Genomic DNA, 18,647 nt, shown 5'->3' with positions numbered 1-18,647 from the left:
GGCAGAGGATAGAGAGTGAGAAACATTGATGAGAGAGAAACACTGATCAGCTACCTCCTGCACACTCCCCACTGGGTATGTGCTCGCAACGAAGATACATGCCCTTGACCAGAATCAAACCTGTGACCATTGACTCCGCAGGCCAACGCTCTATCCACAGAGCCAAAACGTTTAGGGCTAGAATCAGTATTTAACTGGATGTGGAGACCCTCCCTGTGCACAGGAGAGGGGCAGGGCCCCCCACCCTCACATCATAGGGTTTCATCCTGGCATCCATGTTGCTGGGCAGCTGCTGAAGCAGCCTGTCAAAAATGTCACCTGTGCATCCCAATCCTTTCAAAGTTTCACAGGAGATCCAATGCAGAGCCGGGGTATCACTGAGATAATTTTCCTGAGGTGGCCCCAGACCTCTTGCACTGAAGGGAAAATTCAAATGTGCACTGACAGGGAGTTGTAAAAAATGACCAGGAACTGGACGCCCCAGGCTAGTGCTTTCTGGGCACCTGTCTGTGCATGTGTAAGTTTGTGTTTGTATGTGTGTGTGTTGTCAGAGGCTTCAGGAGTTTCTAGAGAATCAAAATACAGAGTAAAGGTAAACTGAAAAGGGCAACAGGGTTGCAAAAAATGAGGGGAGGAAGAGGGAGGTTCCTGGGCCCTGACCCCTCCCTGGCCCACATGACCAGGGAGGTTATCTTGTCCCAGCAGGAGGATCAGCACACAGGAGGAGGGATAGTACATCCCACCTGTCTGGACAGAGATGTCTGCGAGCCTTTCTGGACCTCCCGCTGTTCTCTCAGAGAAAGGGATGGAGCAGGCAGCAGTCTCCATGGAGTTCCCTGCAGCTTCTGCCCACAGAGGACATGTCCCCTGGCTGGGGCTCCTTCTGGCCGGTAAGGAGGGGATGATCCCTGGAAATGGAAGGGAAGTTGTGAGTCGGGGACTGGCCAAGATCCCCGACGGGGAGGACAGCACTCTGTGAGGGAAGAAAGGGCTTCCCTTGGACCTGAGTGAAAGGACAGGGGTGCAGTGTCAGATGAGAGAGGGGGCTCAGCAACAGGAATATCTCATCATGAGGAAGTGGTGACTGGTAAGAGTCCGGAAAACCTCAATTGCGGTTCATTTGCTAAGTTATTCATCCCTGAGTATTAAATTCTGACAACTGACCACAGTCATGACAATTTATTTCAGGTGATATCAGAATCGTTTTAAGCAGGGGTGCTAAACATTGTCCCCACCACCAGCTACAAATATGGGAAAATACAACATGGGTCGTGGACAAGTCTGGGGACACTCATTCATTCACCCACAGGTGTTTGCCGCCTATTCCAGGCATTGGGGGAACAAGATCACAAAATCCCCTGCCCACCTGCAGCTCACATTATATGAGGAGAAAAGAAACAAGAAGAGATCTTCTTGTGACATCAGGTACCCACAAGTGCCCTGAAGGTCACAGAGCGGGGACAAGTCAGAGAGTGAAGATAGAGGGTCTTTAGAGGACGTGGTCAGGGATAGTCTTCCAAGTAGGCCACAGAGTGTCAACAGGCATCTGAGGGAATTAAGGAGGACGGCCACACAGACAGTTGGGAAATAGAATTGAAAACAAGAAGCATAGGTTCTGAGGTGCTGAAGCCATGGTGGCCATGTTGCTGACCTTGACCAAGGAGATGCATACAGGAACTCACATGAAGACTAAGGCTGAGAGATGAAGGGAAATGCCTCATCTCTCCATCCCAATACATAGATCAAAATGCTGATCAAATTCTCGCTTCCCTTCTAGCCTTCAGCTTAACCTTGTGGATCCCGGCCACCACTGCACGATTTGCTATTGTCTCAACCATTGCTCTTGAAGGGCAGGATGTGATTCTACGTCTCAGAAATACGCCTCCCAATGTTACAGGGTTTATGTGGTACAGGGGCGTAGAGATGAAGTACCATAATTTCATAGCGTCACATGCATGGTATTACAGTGTATATCCAACAGGTACCGAATACAGTGGTCGAGCAGAAATAAACCTTGATGGATCCCTGATCATAAGAAATGTTACTGTGTGGGACCAAGGAATCTACATGGTAGTAGCCGTACTTCCCAATTCAGGAAAAGAAAAAGGATTTGGATGGGTCAAAGTATACCGTGAGTGATTACTCTCTGACTCTAGGTGTCAGGTGGGGTCAATTCTACTTCACACACAGGACTGCCAGCCCTGGACTCTCCTCCATCCCCCTCCTCATCATGTCCCAAGCTGGGTTTGGGAATTTAGTGCAGGAAATACACAGTGCAGACAAACATCCTAAGGTCAGAGTTTCCTTCCCAGATTCCAGCCCCACAGACATTCACCACAAAGAGAAGGAGGAATTTGATGGGAGTGAGTCAGCAGAGGTAGAACAGTCTCAGTCCAGGTCCCTGGGCCCCCTTCCCTAATCATTTCCCTGCGATAGAACATGCAGGGCTCTGTAAGGACCTGGCCTGAGGAGCTCTCTGGGTTCTTCACAGAGAAACTCAGCTTGGGCAGCCACTCTCCAGGCCCCTGTCACAATGTCCTGACTGCAGAGTCCCTGGGGAGCCTGTGTCAGGTTGGGTTTTGCCTTCTGTGAAGGGCTGAGTGAAAGCAAAAGTTTCCCATGTGCCAGAGTCACAAGGCTCTTGAGCTGGTCACCAGTTGTGGCTGATCCCTAATTCACCTGAGACTGTGTGTGGAGAGCACAAGTGGACTAGCTCCCCAAATTATTATCTGACTGTTCTATGGGACTTAGGAGAGTCCAGAGAAACATGAGTGCCCAAGGGAAAAGCAGGAGAAAAGATGCTCCTGGCAGCTGCTCATCTACCGGGGATCAGCCCAGGGGATTCTCTCGTGAAGTCCATCAGTAACAGATGCCTCTGATTTGAGCAGTTCTCCTTTCCAATATTTACGTCAAATACTGTGAATATTTTATGATTAGTACATTGTCAGCCTGGCAGTCAAATATTCATTTTTCATCACTGAGGGGAAGGTGAAGCACAGGTAGATACAGTTACTAAGCAGAGTCACAAAAACCATGAGAAATTCATCTTAGTCACTTGAGGTCTATTTGCAGCCATATCCCATCTTTTCCTCCAATCCTACTGGCTTATTACATGTCTTTGGATTCCCTAGGACAATCATTGGTTCATATCTTTCCTTCTTAGGGGTCTTCAGCTCAGAGCAGTAGATTTGGTCTGGGGAGTGATGGGTCATTTAGAATTAATTAATTTTAACTGTGGAACCAAATTACCTCAAAACCATCAGAGTCAGGGCTGATATTTTGAGGAAAGAGCATGGCCCCCGGTCTCAAGCCCACACTCAATCAAACTCTCCCTCTATTTCTTCACAGGGCAAGTAAGTGTGCCCACACTCTCAGCCAGCAACACCAGAGTCACAGAGAATGAGGATGCTGTTGTCATGACTTGCCACACACATGGGAGCACACCCATCTGGTTATTCAATTCTACGAGACTGTGGCTTAGGGAGAGAATGAAGCTAACAACGGACCGCAGAACCCTCTACATAGACCCTGTCAGGAGAGAGGATGCTGGGAGCTACCAGTGTAAAGTCTCCAACCCCTTCAGCTCCGCTGAAAGTGCGCCTGTAGATTTAGATGTCATGTACTAGTGATCTTCGTTCCGTCCCATATGTTACTAAAAAAAACAAAAATTAAAATTAAAATGCACCTATTAGATTTGTTGTGGTGGAGGAAATTGCTTAGAAGACTTGCTTTAAATCAATAAATACTAAAAAATGTGAGCTGGCATTGTCATTATTGTTGACATAATATAACATTCCACATTGGACCCCATATCTGGTTGGTACCATTTGCGCCATCTCCACAATGGAGGGGACACCATGTGCTTTACAGGAGGGGCAGTCATTGTGTGATGACCCTCGGGAGTAATCTGACAGGAACATGAGCTCTCTCCCGTTTCCAGGGAGGTCTGAGGAGGGTGCCTGGACACTGGTGATGATGGGAATAGACAAGAGAACACCTATGTGAGATGCAACAGTGACTTTGTGTCCGTGTTTGATTGTCCCAAAAAATTACTAATGCCTTCTGGAGTATTCTTTTGTTTATAGCAATAGACTTATTTGCATGAATTCAGTTTCACTCTGTCCTCTTTGTTGATAGAATAGAATTGGGAATGTTGTTAATGCAACCATGGTTTAGCAAATGTCCTAGTTCAAACTGATGCCCACAGAATTATAAACTACCTCACCTTTTATGGAGCTATTTTTGTCCGGTTGAAGACACATCATCTGTTTGAGAGGAGGGCATCACCCAAACCTGGAGAGCGCAAGTGAAGTGTTAGGGTGAGACCATATAACCTCAAGAGGTTGTTAAATCCTCTATCTGAGGTTTCATAGAAAAACCAGCATCAGAGCAAACTATAAGGTGAATGTCATTCCTCTGCACTTAGGTCATTAATCAGGGCAAACTGAATGACACCAGGCATATATTTGGTAGGACCAAAATTCTCTTATTCCTTGGAGCTGACGATTGCTCAAAGGGAAGGTAACTGTAGAGAGAAATGTAATGTCTGCATGGAAAACTCCAGAAGCACAGCATTCTGGGAGATCAGATGCCATCTCCGTTCAATCTCTCAACTATTTGGCATCTATTTCTAAATGGCTAGGAACTTGCACTTCTTCATAAATTGCAGGAACTGATGGCAATGCAAACTGGGATTTAGCTGAAAGGTTTTAGTTCTGTTTGCCTACACTATGCAGAAAGTAGCTGTTTTAAAAACAAGAGTCCTAATTATTCCCTCAGAGACTATAATTTTTATTCCTGACTAGGACTCTTATCTCTATTATTTTTTAGAGCATTTCCTTTACAAATATAACTGCAATTTGTAATTGCAGATTCTTTCTATCCTTTCAAAATATACCTAAGTCTCCTTTAAAACTTCTTACCTCCCGGCTGGAGTGGTTCAGTGGTTTTGCATGAACCCAAGAAACAGGAGGTCATGGTTTATTTCCTAGTCCAGGCACATGCCTGGGTTTCAGGCTTGATCCCCAGTAGGGGTGGGCAGGAAGCAGACAATCAATGATTCTCTTCATCATTGATGTTTCTATTTCTCTCCCTTTCTTCCTTCTTCTCTCTGAAATCTAGACAAGTCTATTTTTAAAAAACACAACTTCTTGCCAGTGATATGATTAATAGAAAATCTGCCTAGAGTGTTTGGGTGCATTCTGCTAAAATTTAATTCTCCTGTTTTCTGTGTTTCAGTCTCTGAGGAAAGGTAGGAGTTTATGATGGATGGGGACATTTAAAACCAAGATATAAGAAATCCTGCATAACCTCACCAGTGTGGCCAAGTTGGTTGGCACTATCTCCCAAAAACTTGAAGTTTGCACTTTCAATCCTCGGTCAAGGCATTTTGGGAGGCAACTAACTATTTTCTCTCGCCTCTCTCTCTAGCCTCTCTCTCTCTCTCTCTCTCTCTCTCTCTCTCTCTCTCTCTCTCTCTCTCCTCTCATCACTAAAAACTTACCCATGAAGGAGGTTTAAATGTAACAATAATGAAAACCCTCCTGTCAGGATTTCATGAGTTTAATTTATCTTTTGTTTCAATCCAATTAGCAAACACAGATGCCTATGATTCATTCCCCTATTTTTAAAATCTCTGCAGCCTTTTATTTCAAAGGTGTTGAGGTCAGTCTCACTGCCCTGCTGAGTGACCATCAAAAGTGTTCTCATTCTATAGTCATTTTCACTGTACCTTCGAAGAACAATATCACAGAGAATTAAACAAATATTCAGTGATAAAAGAACAACGCCAGTAAACATGCAAGTCCCTGTGATGTCAGCCACCTGAAGGCCTACACTGGACGACCCTTTTTCCAGCCCTCCATGACCCAGAGCTCAGGCCATACATCAGGGTCTTCATTCTTTGTCTCTTTTTTGTACTTGCTTTGCAAACTCGATATGCCTGGCTTTAGAGAGTCAACAGGAAGAACCTGGGAAATGGAAATAAATCCCTCCTTTGGTTGTGTTTTGTTTCTTGCTCATTGTGGCCTCTAGGGTATTTGGTGGAATATTTTGGAGACCTGGCCATAGTTGGATTGCGGATAAGAGGAAGGGAACATAGGAAGGGAACTTGGAAGGTTGGAGTTTGTTCAGAGTCAGGATGGGAAATTGTAAAGCTTGGGAGGTTTAGGGGTGAAAGGCTTTTTATGACTTCAAAGGCACCAAGGGGTGTAATGTAGGAAGGCTCTCTATGTGTGAGTGTAGGTTTGACTGAGGAACGCGAGAGGGGTTGACCTACCTGTTGAGAAAGCAGCCACTGGAACTAGTGCAGTGGTATTGGGGTTCCATTCCCCCGGAGCTAGGTGAATGTGAGGGGTGAGAAACAGGGTTCAGAGAAAGAATAAGGTCTTAAAGGCTTAGATTAGTGCACTGACATTGGGACAAGAGGGGCACCAGATGTACAGGCTGACAAGATAGATGGTACAGAAAACTGGGGACGAGAAAGAGGAGACAGAATTCAATTGGTGGTTTTGAGGGATAGGGGCTGGGGAATGGGAGCAACCTCTCATTTGGTACAGAATATTATTTGGGGTGATGAAAATGTTTTAGTACTAGGTAACATGGTGGCTGTACAACATTGTGGCTATACTGCCGGTGAAATGTTCACTTTAAAAGGATTAATATCCTGTTATAAGAATTTCACCTCATAAAAAATTATTATGCTTACTGAAGAAGTCATACTAAAAGGAGAGCATACGATATAATTACATGTATATAACCTTCTAGAAATTGCAAAATAATCTATCAAGAAAGACAGGATGAGTGATTGCCTGATGACTCTGTGGTGTGGTGCAGAGAGAGGGACTACAAAAGCACATGAGAAACTTCTGTGTGACAGGGAGTGTGTATTTACGTATCCGTGGTTTATCGCCTGTCACTTATACCACAGTTGAAGCAGGGGGTCCCTCAGAGGTGAGGACGATGGAGCCCCAACACGCTAGAGCGTCTGCATGCACGATTCCGGAGACCAGGTTCAGCGACACAGATCCATTTTATTGTGGAATTACAGGGGTATATATAGCATGAGGGGACCAATCAGATGGAGACATGTTGATACAGGTGACCAATGGCTGAAAGGCTGGGGTACTGTGCACGTGGCTCTAGGAGTTCCTTCAGGCGGGCATTGCTACCTCCTGGTGTGCCTAGGAAGCATGTCATGGTGGAGTGTGCTCACACCATTGCATCAGCCACAGCGCTGAGACATACTTCCCGAGCTCTACGTACACACAGTCAAGCTGTAATAGGCTTGATGTCATGAATTGCTTGTGTAGTTTGGGAGGGAAGAACCCCTTTATTCCTTTATTGTTGTTCCCAGGAGGGCAGACCCTGGATGTGCAATAATGACAACAACCGGCCTTTCTCCAGCACACACTGTGTACTGGGCCCTTAAGGTCTATTAGCGCATTTAATCAGCCAAATGAGTCAGTTTAATTCCTTTACTTTGCTCAACTTTCCAACCTCCTGGCCTTTGCATTTGCTGTGCCCTCTGCCTCACCTCTTACTCCTGCCCCTCCATCTGCTCTAGGTTAGCCGGGGCCCTTGCTCTATTAGACGCCACTCTTCAGGAAAGTCTCCCTGATCCCTCAGTCTAGGTCAGAATCTGAGTTATGTGAGGTAATGACGCTGCATATTTCACCCTTTCAAACAAGATCACATGTGAAACTTCTTTACTCACTTTTCAAAGAAGACCAACCTACTGTTCACCATCTGCTGACACTGCTCTAAGCACAGGGCATGCAGGTGTGAGACAGAACACACAAAATCCCAGTCTTCATGGACATGGCCTACTGGTGGGGTAGGCGCCCAGTAACCCACAGAGCAACAACAGTAATAATGTGATAGTACGTTAGAGTGAAATAAGGGATGTGTGGGGTGCTTTTATTTCTTTCCATTTAAAATGTTTGGACAGCCGAAAGGAGGCAAGCTGGTTGGAACAGACAGAGCTGGAGATGAGAGGAAATGGAATCAGAGAGGGAGGGGCCATAGCCAGAAATCTGGTTTCCCTGTAAGTGACCTGAGGAGTCTGTAGAGGTCTCAGAGCCCTAGTGAGCATGAGTGATCTGTGTTTAGTGAAGGCCTCCAAAACTTAGCCTTTCTGAAATTCCTATTTGGGATATTGATTTCAAGCTTTTAAGAAACAAATCTCACTAAGAACTTATGACCCCTCCCCATCCACACCACGCACCACCTTCCTGTCATAGATTCAGAAAGAAAAACTAGCTCACGAAAGAATCATTGTGTTCACTTTAGCCTATATTCCTCAGCACCTGTTTGGCTGCTGGGTGGAGGGCAGGGAGCACAGTGAGGAGGCAAGTGCAGTCATCCAGGTGACAGGTGAGGGTGGTCAGACAAGCATGGGAGGAAGGGGTCAGTTTCTGTATTTGTTGAAAGCATGGATTCAAGAGGATTTGCTAAAACATTGGATGTGGGGTGTGGGTGATAGAGAAAGAGATTCAGGAAAATTCTGGAGGAGCACATTGAGGTCAGAATTTTGGTGGGGATCAAGGATTTTAGGGCATCTTGAAGTGCCTTTCAGATATTAGTTTTCAAATAAAGAGTTGGACCTCAGCAATAATGTCCAGTTTGTCTCCCTCATCCACTCTCATGCCTCTAGGGCAGTGGTTCTCAACCCATGGGGTCGACCCCTTTGGGGTTGAAAGGACCCTTTCTCAGTGGTCACCTAAGACCATCGGAAAACACATATTTTCCATGATCATAGGAACCGAGACACTGCTCCTCTATCCCTCTGAAGGTAGGTCCGCCCCCATGCAGATATGCTCACATATGAGTACCTGGCGTGATGACATCATCGAGCCAACCCCATCACATACACCTGGTACAAATAAAGGTATATGTGACAGGGTTGGCGCCATAATGAACTTATGCAGACCAGCTACACATGTGTCAAGAGCAGCTACTGTGTAGAAAGCAGTAGTATTGGAGGTAAAACGACACTTCATGAATTATGATTACTGGGTAAATGTAAAACCATATACTGTAAAATCGTCAACTACAGCACAAAAAAATCTGTACCAAAGAAATTTAATCTGGATGCTGATCTTTCTTTTTAAATACAGCTGTGGTTAATGTGAATACTGCCCCATTGTGATAGTAACAGGTATGTAAGAAAAACAAAACACTGGGAATGGTAAATCATAGGAATATTTAATGCACTGTATTGACTGAACTATGCCATGTATCATCTTTTGTATTATTAAAGGTATTATTATATATTATTTTCATTAGCAAACCATCCCATGACAATGGTTCTTGTAGAGAAGAACGTTAAGAAAAGAAAATATAGTGAGGATTTTTGACAGTATGGTTTTACCTCAATAATTACAGCAGGAATTGAGAAACTGTGATGTGTTATTTCCTGCGAAGTTCTATCAGCCGAATCTATTAATCCGAGCAAACTAAAACACCATTTTGAAAGCAACCATCCGAGCTATGCCAGCAAGGATACCAATTATTTTAGAAGCAAAACTGATGGACTCAAGAAAGCCTGACTTGACACTGGTGGCAAACACAAGAAACAAAACGTAGCAGCCATTGAAGCTTCATATTTGATGGCACTGAGAATCGCCAGAGCTATGAAACCTCACACCATTACTGAGGATTTACTGTTGCTAGCGGCCAAAGACATTTTTCGAGTTATGATTATGGGCGAATTTGTTATGAAATTGAGTGCAATTTCCTTATCTAACGACACTGTCAACAGAAAAATAGATGAGAAGTCTGCTGATATTCTTGCTCAGGTAATCCAGGAAATTAAATCTGCTCCACTTCCAATATTTAGTATCCAGCTTGATGAGTTTACAGACGTTGCAAACTGTTCAGTTACTGGTTTACGTGAGGTATATTAATGATGGCAACTTTAAAGATGAGTTTCTTTTTTTGCAAACCTCTTGAAATGACAACTACTGCACGTGATGTATTTGACACAGTTGGTTCATTTCTGAAAGAGCATAAAATCTCTTGGGAAAAGGTTTGTGGTGTTTGCACAGATGGTGTTCCAGCTATACTAGGATGTTGATCTGCATTTCAACATTTGGTAATGAATGAGTTACCAAAAGTCATCGGAACTCACTGTATGATTCATCAGCAAATATTAGCAACAAAGACACTGCCAAAAGCATTACAGGAAGTAATGAAAAGCGTCATAAGTTGCATCAATTTGGAAAAGGCGAGCACTTTAAATAGTCAACTGTTTTCGCAACTGTGCAACCATTTGGATACGCCAAACAATGCTCTGCTATTTCACACTGAAGTGAGATGTTTGCCTAAAGGAAGCTTTTTAATCAGAAAGCAAGACAGCAGTTCGAAGCACTTTTCAGTGATAAAAGTGAACTTCAGAAAATAGCTTACTTGGTTGACATCTTTGCCATCTTGAATGATTTAAATTTTTCACTGCAAGGACAAAAAGCAACATGCCTCTATTTGTCTGAAAAGATCCGAACACTCCAAAAGAAACTTCAACTTAGGCAAAAAAAAATTGGATGAAAATACAGTTTACATGTTGCTTAGCTTATCTGCTTTCTTTGAGGAATATAACATTGAACCACACAAAAGGGTTACGATGATAATTTCTGTGAAAGTACTCTTGCACATGTTTGCAGCCGAAATTTCATAGTGCATTCCAAATCTACCTGACACCCCATTTGCACTTGCCAGAAGCCCATTCACAGTCAAAGTTGAAGATGTTCCTGAGACAGCACAAGAGGAGTTCATTGAACTTATTAACAACAATGCAGTGAGAACTGATTTCTCTACCTTGCCAGTTACCAAATTTTGGATCAAGTGTTTGCAGTCATATCCTGCTCTGTCTGAGACTGTGTTGCACCTTTTCTTCTATTTCCAGCAACAGATCTTTGTGAAACAGGGTTTTCCAGCTTGTTGGTTATCAAGTCAAAATACAGAAGTAAACTTGTTGTGGAAGATGATCTTTGTTTTGCTCTTGCAAAGACTGCCCGAAGAATTTTTGATAGCAGGAAAAAAACTGTGCAGGTTTAGAGGGACATGTTGGTGCCTTGTCCCGGAGCAGATTACAGCGAGCAGCTGAAACGGGTAACATACAGCCTCAATAAGCAGAGGAGATTCAGCTGAGAGACAGTCTGCAGCCAGGAAAGACAGAGAACTCCTAGGATAAGGGAACGGTTCGAGTTTGAGGCTGAAGGCTCTCCGGGTGCACAGGCTCAGCCATGGAGACTGCACCATCTCGAGTGGCTGTTACCGGCATGCAGAGATTGGCTACTAACCCGAAAGCCAGGGCTCTCAAGCAGCTCGACTATGTGAACTAAGAGGAGCCCTGCTTCTCCCCAGAGAAATGTTATACTTCCCCCAAAGGTGCGGATTGCAATATAGGTTGGAGAATGGAACGCGTAGGGGGGGGCGTGGTGAACTCTGCGCCCCACAAAGTCTGGGACCGTTGGGGCCAGCGTGACCCACTAGTGTGGAAGGGCTCCCCCAGGGCTCCTGGCAGAAGGGAAGACTGTAAATAAGCCCACAGTTGGACTGGATGCAAATGGGCAGCTTCAGATTCTGCCAGTCTGCTGGCTACTTGGTGCCAGGGGCCAGAGAGCGCGCACAGAGACTCCATGCAGATCTGGAAGGTGGAGCCCTATTCACACAGCTTCCCAGGCTCTTGTTTTTACACTTCCTCTGAAATCTGTGCATTTTATTGTTGAACCCAGTGCATGGGATTACCCAGTTGGGGTCAGTCGCAGAGCCTGTAAGGGAAGGTTGTTTTTATGGAGCCTGGGAAACAGAGCAGGGAGTGACGACTGGGGAACCAGCTCTGGGCAGAGGACTTTCCCAAGCCAGTTTCTTGTACAATAGAGAACACCTTGTCAGAGAAGACTTATAGCCTCAGAGGTCAATACCAACACACTGCCACCCAGAGGCAGAGCCACAAACTGACTCTTCTGTAAATACAGATAAAGGCTGTCTGGGAAACCAATACGGCCTGCCTTAAAATCAGGACTGTGGCTTACAACACGGAGCAACAGTGTATCAGAGGGAAATTCAACATTCTCCTGAATCCCTGGTGTGCCAAAAAGAAGAGTAGAAGATCTGAAGCACCTTCATTACTGCACATTTTTAATTATTATTTTTATTATTTTTTCACCTTTTAACTAAGAAACAATTATTTTTCCTTTTTTCACCACCTGATTTTACTCTTTTAATTACTACATTTTTATTTTTAACCAGTATTATTACTGCTACCTTTTTACCATTTTTAAAGTGTCATTTTATTTTCTCTTTATTTTATTTTTGGACTAGTGTTCTCCATTCTATTTTCATCTTCCTTTAGCATCATTTTTCTTTACCACAATTTTGACTCTGTGCTAAAACCCTCTTCCCCACTTTTCCCCTTTTGCTGTCCTATTTCTCTTACCTTATTCCTGCTTTAGATTTTCCCTATTCTTTTTACCCCCTGTCTAAATTTCACCATACATATATATCCTATTTCCAATCACCTGCTCTAAATACTTATACACCTCACCCTTATCTTTCTTCACTATCCAAATTTTTTTTCTCTCTGTTGTTTTGTTGTTTTTTGCTTGATTGTTGAGTATATTGGGGTTTTTTTAGGGATTGTTTGTTAAGTTGTTCTGCTTTTTCTTTTTCTTTTTATGTTTCCCACTCCCACCCCCACCTACCACCCCCCGGTTATTTTTGTGCCTCTGTTTTCCCTTGCCTCGCTTGATATTATTCGTTGTTTGTAGTTTTTATTCATCTCCAGGGATCCGTTGCTGGAAATTATTGGGATTAGTGGCGGTTCTATCGGGGTTTTCTCCTCATATGAATAGTCTCCTCCCCTCTTCTACTTCATTCTCTTTTCTCTCTTACATTTTTTTTCCCTTCTGTTTTCTCTTCTATCTTTTTCTCTTCTTTCTTCCTTATACTGCAACTCTCTTAGCTCGGTGGCCACCTTTATTTGGGGGTATTAATACCGTAAATACATTTGTGTTCAGTGCCTGGTACGTTGTGCCTTGTTGTGTTGTATTTTCTGCCTTTAAATCAAGGCAGCAGAACCAAGAAACAGCAGCCTCCTGAGCACCACACTCTCTGTCTAAGAAACAGTTCCTGTGTGTGAAGCCTCCCTCCACCAGCCAGAAAAGCCACCACAGCTGTGAACAGCACCCTTCAGAAGACCTGCTAACAATGGAGGAGCAGCTACTACCAAAACCGCCCAAAGGAGCAACCACAGCCCGAGGAGCCACTGCCTCCCAGGGAGCAGCCACTGAACGACTCAGTATCTATATTTGTCCGTGAGATAAAACATGGGTAGACAAAGAAACCCCCAAAGGAAAGAAAAAGAGGACTCGCCAGAAAAGCAGCAAAGTGATACAGAGGCATGCAACATGACAGAAAAAGAATTCAGAATATGCTGAAACCGGTTTGGCTCAGTTGATAGAGCGTCAGCCTGCGGACTGAAAGGCCCCAGGTTTGATTCCGGTCAAGGGCATGTACCTGGGTTGGGCGCACATCCCTAGTAGGAGATGTGCAGGAGACAGCTGATCGATGTTTCTCTCTCATCGATGTTTCTAGCTCTCTATCTCTCTCCCTTCCTCTCTGTAAAAAATCAATAAAATATATTAAAAAAAAAAGAATTCGGAATAAGTGTCCTAGAGTGCATAAACCAGATGGAGGAAAAAATCAACAACATATACAAGAAGCAAGAAGAAACAGATGAAAAACTCAACAACTTAAGTAAGACCCAAGAACAAATGAAGAGCGATATAACTGCAATAAAAAAAAAAAAAAAACATTGAAAGTATCAACAGTAGACTAGGAGAAGCAGAGGATCAAATTAGTGAATTTTCTGATGCCTTTAATCTCCCTTGGCCTAAAGCCCTCCTTATGATTATTCTCAACCTGGAATCTCCTTTTTTGGTAAACACATATCTTTTCTCTTCATTAAGTAAACACCAGTAACCCCATATACCTAGATGAGGGGACATATGAATCAACCCTAAGAAAAAGGAGACATTCTGCATTATTATTAAGAACTTATTAACCAGGTTATAGGGACAGATAAATTAATGACATTTATTTACATGAGTGTTCTCAGCGATTGAAGACTTCAAAGGCTGTGACTTATTTTGTCACCTGGAAAAGACATCAATGAAAGACTCCCCAACATTATTTGATGGGACTTTCTCAGGTGCCCAACCACAAATGGACATCTGCCCTGTCTCTGACACTTGCCTCCACCTATATTGAACAAAGACTTTTGAGAATGAGAGTTCACTGACAACAGAGATCGACAACTATCCCAAGACACCGACAAGGCCTGTATAACTACAAATTGATTATCTTTACCTGTCTGTGAATACTAGTGATAATAATAGTTACACTTGTTCTTTGGACTTTTCTCAAACATTGTATATATAGCCCGATTTTTAATAATGACTAAAGGTGTATATGATAACTTTTGTATTATTAATAATACTTTTTTATGTTTTCTCTTTTTGAGACAGGATAATAAGAAACTAGGAAAATTCCTTGGCAAGTGGAATTAGGCAACTGAGACAGACAGCTGAACAAACAGGTCAAGCAATTTACAGCCAGATACAGAGGGCCATCACGGTGGAGAGCTCCGGGTGCCTAGTAATGTGCAAAACTGCCCCCAGGGAGACCTTCCCTTCCGTGTAATATTGCTGATAATGAGGTTTAGACTGCCTTCCCTGGCACTGACCTGTTATTAGAGAACAGGACACTTAAAAGGGACATCTGGGAAAGATGATGGAAATTCTATTGAGATCTTCCCCTGAGACCTCCACTAAATCCGCACCTTTGGAAAGTACATAAAATCGCTCAAGAAAAAGAAGCCAGTGTGTGCCCACCTCATGGCACCCCAACTCCCCAAATCTCCTAGTTGAGTGAATTTTCTTTCTTTTCATCTCTATGAGGTCCGCATGAATCTTTCAACCAGGGGAGCAATGGTCAGTAGCATCTTTTCCGGGACTAATTCCATTGACGTGTACCCCAAACTCTTTTAACTGTGAGCTGACAGAAGCCCCACCTAGACTCACTTCATTCCCATGTTGCTAGAGAGCCCAAACAGTCCTGCCTATTCTCCCTCCTACTGTCTCTAGCCTAAGCCTTTCCTTGTTTCACTCTTCCAAGCTTTAAAAAACATACTTTCAAAATCACCTGAACTCATGTTGTAAAATCTTTCTTGCACCAAATCAAGAACCCACACCCTGCAGGCCGGCCCTAAGCAAATCAGTTCAGGACCTGGCTCCATTTCTGGTAACATTTTGAAATTTAGAAGGGATGCTATTGCAAAGGAAAAGAATGGGTTGTGTGTGTGTGTGTTTTTTTAAGAGAATTTAAAAGTAAGTAGTTTTTCCTAATCAGTAGGTTTTTTTGAATAAATATTTTTATTGATTTCAGAGAGAGGAAGGGAGAGGAAGATAGAGAGAGAAGCATTAATGACGAAAGAGAATCATACATAGATTGGCTGCCTTGTGGAAGTCCGCTGCGGGGGAAGCAGCCCAAAGAATAGGCATGTGCCCTGACTGGGAATTGAACTGTGACCTCCTGGTTCATGGGTTGGTGCTCAACAACTCATCCACACTGGCTTGGCAAGTTGGTTATTTGTGTTTTTTTTTTTTAATTAAAAGCACTTTTATGCTTTTAACGAAATTTAAATTTTTTTATTGTTTAAAGTATTACATGAGTTTCTTTTTACTCCAATTGTCCCCCCCCTCCCCACACCCCCACCCCCGGCTGCTTCCACCCACCAGCACATGCCCTCAACACCTCTACTGTCAGTGTCCATTGGTTATGCTCATATGCATACATAAAATTTCTTTGGTTGATCTCTCACCCTCTCATCCACCGTCTTTCCTCATCAGTTGGACAGTCTGTTAGATGCTTCTATGTCTCTGGTTCTACTTTTGTTCATTAGTTTGTTGTTCATTATATTCAGCAAATAAGTGAGGTCATGTGATATTTATTTTTCTCTGACTGGCTTATTTCACTGAGCATAATGTTCTCAAGTTCCATCCCTGCTGTTGCAAATGGTAAGAATTCCTTCTTTTTTACAGCAGCGTGGTATTCCATCATGTAGATGTACCAATGTTCTCTAATCAACTTGTCTGCTCTTGAGCACTTAGGTAGTTTTCATTTCTTAGCTATTGTAAATAGTGCTGTTATGAAAATAGGGGTGCATATATCCTTTCTGATAGGTGTTTCTTTTTTCCTGGAATATATTCCTAGAAGTGGAATTACTGGGTCAAATGGAAGTTCCATTTTTAATTTTTTGAGGAACTCCATAATGTTTTCCCCAGTTGCTGCACCAGTTTTCCTTCCCACCAGCAGTGCACGAGGGTTTCTTTTTCTCCACATCCTTGCCAACACTTGTCACTTGTTGATTTGTTGATGATAGTCATTCTGACAGTGTGAGATGGTACTTCACTGTCATTTTAATTTGCATATCTTGGATGATTAGCGACTTGAGCATGTTTTCATAAGTTGGTTATTTTTGAATGACTAAAAAAGCGATAAACCAAGAATATCATGGGGAGATCTAGAAAGGTAGTAAAAAAGAAATATTGAGAAAGATATTTTTCTTTTAAGAATGCTAGAACGTGATTATGGGAATAAGTTTACACTTCAACCTATCAAGGATTACTAAACTATATTAATTAAAATAGAAGCTTATAAACAAGGCCATCCATAATAGCTGCTGAGACATAGGAAATTTACTGATTAAACATTACTGTCTTCCTTGACTTTGGGATGTTTAGATGGTAATTGTAATTTATAGCAGTGTGTTCATAGAACCTTGTTTTTGTATATACCTTAAGATTATAGCTTCCAATTGTAAAAAGAGCAGGAATCAGATCAATAATGAATAGCACTTGAGCATTTCCAATGGGAAACATAGGGACCATAGAAAATGGGAACCCATCTCCTGTTCAGATTATAATAATTGAAGAGTTGTATAGTTTGTCCTAAAACTATGAGTATATGTCATACTAGATTAAAAACATAGAGAATGAGACCGAGAGTAAAACTTGGATTATAGGTTAGAAATAATCCAGAGTGATTTTTTTTAGTGAAGTCCCATGGAACCTTCCTGCCTCCCACGTACCTGCTTTTCACTTTTTAGAAAATTCAGCCTTGACTTCCATCAAATGTTACAGGTTTGACCCATCCCCAATGGTTGGTTGTTCAGCAAGACAAATGCTTTCACTAAGACTTCCTAGGAATGAGCCTTCTTAGCCCTGTGGGAACACATTATCCAATCAAAATGTTGGTCATTAATGCATCCTTTAGATTGACTTATGACGAAAATATGAACGTGTTGACAAAATGGCCACATACTAAACCTGAAAAGCTCAGGGGAGGCCTGTGGTGGGATTTAAAAACTCAGAGACCTACAGTAACCACATAGGATGGTCTGAAATGAACATTTTCTAAACAAAAGCTAGCCATGGTGGGTAGTCATGTGTTAGGCCAATCTCTTCCCTAACAAAGGCCAATCTTCAGTTTAACGAAGCCTGTCTACAATAGCATACCTATGGAATGTTTTTTGTAATTTCTTTATTTCCAGACTTCTTACTGCACTGCAGAACCCCTCAATATTATTGTCATAGTGTTGTTAACTGTTAACTTTCTGCACCCACCCATATAAAATTACTATGTGTCTACTTGTTTTACTTTTTATCAAATCTCAGAGATTTCCCCACTTGGCTTTCTCCCACCTTCTAATATTTCAACAATGGATTTCATGTAACCTCTTACGCCTTCTATTTTGAGTGTAATGTATAAAATAATAAGTAAAACTCCCATTCTCTTAAGAATTTTCTCAATCCATTGAGTTTTGGCTTTCCAGCAATTCTCATCAGTTTGGCTCAAATGAACTCATGAAAATTATCTACAGATTTAAACACTTCTTAGATTGGCAGCCAAAAATTCCTACACATTTTATGTACCCTCATCTCTTCAGGAAAATTCTAGCTTCTAAGCAAGGTTTTGTCTTTATGGTGACCTGCCCTTACATTGCATCTATCCAGAGGCCTGTCAGAGTTTCTTTATCATCACAAAAGACACTTTTATCAACCCTTATAAATCAGAAAATTCCATGTATTTTTGTTGCTAAGTTCTAAGAACCAGAAATTAACACCAATTATCTTTGTGTGATATCACATAGGGAAGATTTTTGAGGTGGGATCACTTGCCTACAGTCCCACAGTCTGCATGTGGGCTCAGACATGCCGTGTATTGACACATGATATTTATGTTCCACCCCTTTCCAAGTTCCCTCTGATATCAAGTATACTGAAAGGTTAAATAATAAATTCCACCACTCCTTGTGATTGAGAATCTAGATGTGAATTAAACTTAGCCTCTGAGATGCACTTGTGTGTAATTTGGAAGCTGGAAAAGAGATGGGCTCATTATTTCTGTTACTGTGATGACTCATGGGTGGCCTCTGGAATACACAGCTAAGTCTTGCCTGTGGGAGGGGGCTGTGCCAGCGTGACCTTGAAACCCAACTTCCATTGGCAACTCTTCAACTTCCATTTCTCTAGCCCTTTGATAATTTTATAAGCACCTAATTCTTTGTGTGAAAGACCTTTCTACAC

This window comes from Myotis nattereri, assembly GCF_964212035.1.
Source record: "Myotis nattereri genome assembly, chromosome: 15".
In the NCBI taxonomy this organism is placed as follows: Eukaryota; Metazoa; Chordata; class Mammalia; order Chiroptera; family Vespertilionidae; genus Myotis; species Myotis nattereri.
The sequence above is the reverse complement of the archived record's forward strand: the minus strand, read 5'-3'. Positions refer to the sequence as shown.